This window comes from Hemicordylus capensis, chromosome 1, assembly GCF_027244095.1.
Source record: "Hemicordylus capensis ecotype Gifberg chromosome 1, rHemCap1.1.pri, whole genome shotgun sequence".
Lineage (NCBI taxonomy): Eukaryota > Metazoa > Chordata > Lepidosauria > Squamata > Cordylidae > Hemicordylus > Hemicordylus capensis.
This window is the reverse complement of record NC_069657.1, coordinates 272651142-272657141: the sequence shown is the minus strand read 5'-3', so window position 1 is coordinate 272657141 and position 6000 is coordinate 272651142.

Genomic DNA, 6000 nt, shown 5'->3' with positions numbered 1-6000 from the left:
GCGGTCAGCGCTTCCCAATGGTTTTAGATCATTTATACTGCCTGGTAGTCATGGACAGCAAGATCTTTACAGCATTGTGCAACCTGAACACTATAAAAGTGGCTGTGGGGATGACAAACATTAATCTTGCCCTTAAAAAATAAACCCATTACACACACACACACACACACAGCAAGTTGCAACCCTTTCTACATCTTGTCTTTACTGTTAAAAAAACAGGACACAGAGAGGAAATTTAACAAAAGGCATTGTGACTCTGCAGGAAAAGCCATATACGGGCAAAAACGTGTATTAAATGATGGAGCCATTTAATACAGAGGGAAAGGTGAGGCAAGGTTCTAAGAGAAGCAGGATTGCACCAGGTCTGCCCACCAGAGGCTCACTCTGAGCCAGCAGCACACAAAGCTTGCATTAGGCCAGTGCAAATAGGTCCAAACTGTCTTGTTAATCCTCCTGAAATTGGAGAAATGACTGGACTGTGCAGCTCAGGCCTAGATTGCATTGGATTGTATACGCATGGACTTTATGTAATTTGTTGCATCCTATTCATGAACATCCAGAATGCCAGGGGCAGGGCTGACACACTCCCTGTCAGCAGGGTCATGCCTCTGGTCTACTTTGGCTACAGCTTCATCCAGATTATCCCAGATGTTGCCATTTACTGCAAATGCAGAGGCCATGGCACTGCTAACTAAAGTGTTTCTGAATCTGATCCAGTACATTTTCTCATACTTTTTGGTTAGGAAGTGTCATCAGGGATTGTCTGCATAGGAGTGTCCTAGTGGGATAATTGCCTACCTTTCCCAGTGACAATTTCCTCTGATCCAGTTGGATGCCACAGCATCCAGCTCAGCACACATCCAGCCAACATGTACATGTACCTTATTAGAATTTGAATGTGCCATAATTCAAGGGATAGGCATATTTTAGTCTATATGAGACCGAAATAGGGGCGTAGCGAGGTTCCTGGTGGCCAGGAGACAAAGTTCAGCCAGGGGGCCTCTATCACGTGTGCAAAGCATGTGCATGCCCCACCTCCCCAAGTCACACACCCTGCATCTGATGTCAGATGCAAGGGGGCAGGGCAACCTAATGCAGCCAAGCCTTCCCCTCCCTGTTTCTTGAACTCACCGTTTGGTGAGCCAATACAGAGCAGAGTGGGAGGGTGGCCACCACTGTAGCCAGCAGCAGCACCGGGCCACCGTCTTCCTCTGGTGGGGTTGCCGGGGATTGGGGTGGGCAGCCCCTCATCTGGCGGCTCCTGCATGGCAGCCAGGGGATGGAGCAGCAGTGAGGCATGGTCCGCTGGGAGGAGGAAGTGCGGGGGTGGAGAAAGGAAGTCTCAGCATGCTCCTACCCATTGTCCGGGCGCTAAGCACCACATGCCCCTAGCTGCAGGGCACCAGTGCCTGTCGCAGAAAGGGCAGCAGCAGGGCATACCCCGAGCCTTGTGGGGGCCCTGACCCTTCAGGCCTGGAGACATTTGTCCCCCCTTGTCCAATGGATGCTACGCCCATGCGAGGGTAAGGGTTTCAGCCTATTAAACACTTAATGCTCCCCCACTCTTTCATCATTCTCTCATAAGCAAAATAAGAAACCTTAAATGTGGCCTTTCTGTGGTACCACAAAAACACACACACTCATATGGCATCACTGGGTGTATGTCACTTGATATCTTCTCTATAGGAGTGGGCTCACACAAGCATGCTCAACACTATATGACTGTGGCATTATGAGTGTTGACTATGAGTGTGTGAATAAGTTCAAACACCACAGAAAAGACCATATAGCTTTGGAGTACCAGTTTTTCATAGCTTATTGAAAGGCAAGCTGTGATTGGGTCAGAAGGGCCTCTTTTCAGAGGGTATTCTAAAATTGTGGTGCTGCAAGGGAAGAGGTTGCACATTTGGTTGTTCCCCAACAGGGAAAAATCCTATACCTGAAAAACAAGTACATCAGGAAAAAGGCTACTAGACTATGCAAATTCTGCACCGGCAGCTTTATATTTCTTTAGATTATTGTCTTTATTTTCATTCATTCACCCTTCTTCTCCACCAAAACGGGGGCCAAAGAGTGGGTGCATTGGGGTAGGTCACCAGATTTCACTGAGGGGGGAGGTTCCAAATAAACGGTGCCATTTCAATTATTCTGCATTTCTTTGGCGGGATAAATCAAAGGCTGATTCAGAGCAGGCAACAGGCATATCTGAAATATTCCAACCCCAATGGCTTGTGAGAGCTAAGGAATGTTGAGAGCAGAGAAAGTCTGACCTACATGACCCACTGAAAGTAATTTATTCCTAGGCCCAAAATGATAGTGGAAGAGCCATGGTGTCAAACACAGCCTGACGCATCCCTGTTTAAAGTTAAGGGTGAGAATTTAAAGCTCCCTTTGGCCATTTCAAGTGTTAAAGGGCAGAGGCAGGGAGGGGTTTCCAACCCTCCTCTGCCCTCTCAGCCCATCCCTGCGTCTATGTCTCTGTTCCTTGCCAAATCCTTTTTCTTTTAGTTGAGCTCTGATGCCAGTTTATGAGGATATAGCCACCTAATAGTGCAGCAGGGAAATGATTTGACTAGCAAGCCAGAGGTTGCCAGTTCGAATCCCCACTGGTATGTTTCCCAGACTATGGAAAACACCTCTATCAGGCAGCAGCAATATAGGAAGATGCTGAAAGGCATCATCTCATCCTACGTGGGAGGAGGCAATGGTAAACCCCTCCTGCATTCTACCAAAGAAAACCACAAGGCTCTGTGGTCGTCAGGAGTCGACACTGACTCAACAGAACACTTTAGCTTTACTAGATGCCAGAATTGAGCTCATCAAGGCGATATGTGCCTGAGAGGAGGGGCTACAGAGGGGGAAATAGCCCATTTGCTTTAAATGGCATTTCCACACCCTACCTTAGATGTGATTGGGCATTCCTTCACTTGACTAAGTTGTCACGTGTAGCTTGGGTCTTACATCTAAGGAGCTCAATTAACATTTTGGTAGCTTTAGATAAGACAAGCCTTCTTGGTGTGATATGCCTCTGTTTATCTACTGGCTTACATGTCCTGCAGCACAACACAGGCATTGCAGAACTTCCCACACTGCTCTAGGGCTCCAACAGATACAGTGATGCCTATAAGTAATTCTTCTGCCAAGACCTTTTTATTACACAAAAATAAAATAAAAATAAAATACCAGATGTTACAAGTTAAAACAAGAATACTATAAGAAAAGTATAACTAGGGGAAGGCCTGCTGGCATTTTAAAAAGTCTTCCAATTATGTTTAAAATTAGCTAGGGAAGGAGTAAGCCTAACATCAGGGGTTGGGGAGTTCCAAAGCCCTAACCCTAACCCTAACCCAGGGGCCACCACCGAGAAAGCTCGCCCTCACATTATCGACCACTGTGCTTCAGAAGGCAGCAGGACATGTGCGAAAGCCTTTCTACATGATCTCATGGACCGGGCAGAACTGTGTGGGCGTTTCCAGCTTGCAAAGGGAAACAGGGAAAACTGACTCACAGAGAAATCTTGCCTCCTTTTTCTTTTTGAAACATTTGCTGGTTTCTGCTATCAAAAGTACAAAGAGAAACTTTCACAAGACCTGTGCGTTGGTGGATGGAGAGAAGGCATAGGGGGTGGTATAAGAAGGATGGGAAAGAAGCATCGTCTTTAGAAAGAGAGAGATTTCTTAGGAAACACAAAGGTAACTGACACTTTATGAGGATTGCATTGGTCATTATTGTTCCTCTTTTGTGCCTATGAAAAACATGTTCTGATAATGTTAACATAAATCTGGAGTGAAATTTGGTTTCAGAAAAGAAAATTCTTTTGCACATGAAAGGAAATGTTGATAAAGAAAATCTACAAACAATCAATACTATAGAAAAGAATAATTCCCAGATCTCTTGTCTTGCCTACAGAATTAAAGTAATGGTTTTAAATTGTTTTAAGTGGCTTTATGTTGTAAACTGCCCAGAAACTGAAGTTTGGGACTGGTCTACAAATTTGAAATATAAAATAAATAAATGGTTATAATACCAATTATGCCTGAGTGCGCCCATGAAGTCAGCGAGGTTGTAGGGAAGGGAAGTACTGAGGGCAGTGGGTTCAGGTGTGTCACCAAGGATCCAAGCAAAAATAACAGGGCTGAATTGGTTGCAGGTCAACATTTGAAGTTTCTGGTTAATACTGTCTTTATATTTATTTATTACATTTTTATACTGCTCTATCCAGAGGCTCTGGGTGGTGTCTTGGTTGTTCTATCCAAGTGTCAGGAAACACAAAAGTCCTATCCAGAGGTTCAGCGCTCATGCTTACAGCGCTGAAAGTGGGGGGGGAAGTCCCTCCCAAGAGCTGTCACTCCCTCCCTGCAGCTGGCTGCTCACAGTTATGGTTCTGTTTGTCTGAAGCGGGAAGTGGCTGGCGCTTCCTGAGTAGCAACCTGGATCGCCCAAGGCTGCTGCTCATGGAAGTACCAGTCATCACAGTTATGGCACTTCCCCCTTCAGACAAATGGACACATCACAGCAAGCAGCCAGTTGGAGTGTCAGTGCTGGGACAGGACTTCCTCCTCACTTTCAGAGCTGTAAGCCGAACATCTGAAGAGCTAATGTGGTGCTTGACTGAAAAGCAATTCTGAAATACTAGAATAAGAGAAACATTAAGGAAGATTATCAGCTAATATTGATGCTAGAATGTGAAAGAACTGCAAGGAAGACAACCCTGATTGATGACATAGGAATGGGGTGAAATTAAAGCACACAAAAAGGGCTTTTCAGGGACAGAAAGCGGTTCTTTCAGGAATTTAGAGAAAGAGAGATTCAAACAAAGAGGCTGAATATTTATATACCACTTTTCAACAAAAGTTTCCAAAGCAGTTTACACAGAGAAATGATAGATAGATAGATAGATAGATAGATAGATAGATAGATAGATAGATAGATCCCTGTCCCCAAAGGGCTCACAATCTAAAAAGAAACATAAGATAGACATCAGCAAGTCACTGGAGATATTGTGCTGGGGGTGGATAGAGCCAGTTACTCTCCCCCTGCTAAATAAGGAGAATCACTATATTTAAAAGGTACCTCTTTGCCAAGATAGCAGGACCGTCCCTCGTTTGTTGGCTGATCTGCTTGATACCATGGAATATTCTTGAATAAGGAGTTAAGGTGGTGGACCACTGTGTGAACAGGATGCTGGACTAGATGGGCCTTGCGCCTGATCCAGCAGGGCTGTTCTTATGTTTAAGGTGCCAGCACAAAGATCCTAAGTCAGGGGAGTCAAACTGTGGCCTTCCAGCTGGTGTTGGCCTACAGGTTCAATTATCCCCTGACACAGTCGCCAATAATCAGAGATGATGGGAGTTGTAGGTGTAAGTTTGACACCCCGTTCTAACTGCTATTGAGTGGTGCAGAGAAGGAAAGAACCAATACTGTTGCAAAACTGAGTAACTGCAAGGTTGTATATGGATCAATAGTGTGTGAGAATCACATCTTTATAGGTGGGTGTGAAAGTGCGGGGGGGGGGAAGGTGAAATAGTAGTGTAAATAGGTTGTGCAGGTGGTACAGAAAAGGCATAACCAAAACAGGTTAATGAAGTTTGCAAGTCTGCAGTTTAGATAACACCACCACATTTTGCAAAACTAACACTCCAATAAACCCCATGGAGCAAAGCATTTCTTTGTTATGTTTTATGACAACCCTACATTTTAACTGTGCTTAAGCAAACTCACAAGGTGGTTGTGATGAAATAAAGAACATGAGGCAGACAGGATGGAGGAGTACGGAATTCTCGCTCAAAGATCAATCTACATATTACCTAGGATTCAGAAAAAGAGTGAGTCTGTACAGCTGGTCTTTCCAAACGTTATAGCATTACTCTGTCCACAGTTCACAGTTTTAAACAAGTTGCAGTGATCAGTTATCTGTATTGCATGCACACCCTCATCAAGAAGTTGAGCTCACACCTTATCAAGAAGTTGGCACACAACACTGCCAGTACCAGAAATGAA